Source organism: Mesoplodon mirus (genome assembly GCF_964341445.2).
Source record: "Mesoplodon mirus genome assembly, chromosome: 9".
NCBI classification, from domain to species: domain Eukaryota; kingdom Metazoa; phylum Chordata; class Mammalia; order Artiodactyla; family Ziphiidae; genus Mesoplodon; species Mesoplodon mirus.
Window position 1 is genome coordinate 94,739,952 of NC_138985.1, and position 1,586 is coordinate 94,741,537.

Consider the following 1,586-nt stretch of genomic DNA (forward strand, 5'->3'; position numbering starts at 1 on the left):
TTGGCTGACCATTCATTTAACCTCTGTGAGCCTCAGCTGCCTCAGTAGTAAATCAGGACAGTAAGTCTCATGGGACATTATTGTGACAAATGAGATAATGTGTGTCATTGCTGGCACTTCTAGCTTTCTTAGGGATACTGTGAAGATGACATGAGCTAACCAACACGAAAGCCATTTGAGAGTTGGCAGGGCTGGGGCAGGACAGACTGACTGAGAGGGGCCGGCGCGTCTGGTTGAGCAGAACCCGGGAACGTGGCCATCTACGTTACGGATAGGAGCTCCCCCTTCTCAGCCCTTCTTAAGCTCTGGAGGTTGGATGTGCTGGCCTTGCTGGATTTGGGCAGAGAAGTGAAGATGCAGGGGATGGTGTTCTCCTCCTGTCACACCCTTCATCTCTCCCCATGTCCCAGGCAGGGAATAGCTACAGCCCCAGTGCCTCCTTGCTCAGCGCTCAAAGTCAAGCGGTGTTTTATGACAGAGGCAGATGAGCACGTCTAAATATTTAACTGGCGGATCAATCTGTGGCGATGAGGAGAAGCATTAAAAAAAAAATAAGACGAGACATTCCAGTGACGTCTTCATGACTGGCAGCGTGCCATGGGGACGGGGCCGGGCTCTCTCTGGGATATTTTATTCTGAAGCAACTCAGAAGGGGAGAGAGCAATAAGTCAAACACACGCTGGCCTAGAAGTCCTGCCTCTGGCTGGTAACTAGAGCCGGTGTGCTTGGAGCAATGGTGGGTAGACCGGAGCCCAAGGCCAGGGAGCTCCAGAGCCTGAGCCAGCTCCACTGCGTGCAGAGCCCCTGTAGTCGTTTGTGCCCTGATGGAGTGTGGATAGAGAGGCGACGTCAGGTGGGAGGAAAGAGGATGTGCAAAGCGTAAATCCAAACGAGTAGCTGTATTCCCCACACTCGCTGTGAGGCAGCGCTGGGCTTGCTGGTAAGATGGTGGCTGTCTCTGCCCACTGACCCAACCGTGTCACCCTCCAACAGGACACGGTGGATCCGGCTGTGACCGAGGCAGGTGGCGTCACCAGGCTGGCCAGGCAGCGGTGTTACGAAGAAGTGGGGTGGGGGTCAGGCTTTATTTTAGTAGAACCGCAAGCGCAGACGTGTTCTTCAGAAGTGCAGTACCGGATGGTACAGCATGGAGGAGGCAGCTTGTCATCAACTCCGATCATCCTAAAGCGAAGGCAGCAAGAGGACTGATAGATAATGCTTTCCGCTGTGTGCTAGACCCTTTGCTAGAAAGTTAACATGCTTAGTTATACCTTAAAGTAACTCTGAAAGAGACAGAATGGTGAAGTGGATGTATGAATCCACTCATACCTATAAACACAAACACAGACACACGTATATACACACATACATATAAACATATATGCACACATATAAACATTCATGCACACATATATACATACACAAACATACACTTATATAAACACACACATATATACATATGTGTATATATTATATATATCTTACATATATATAATATATATAACGTGCCAGTCATTTATTCTCTCTCTGTTTCCCTCACCTTTAATATGGAAATGCCTATATCTACTCATTCATATACTTAATTT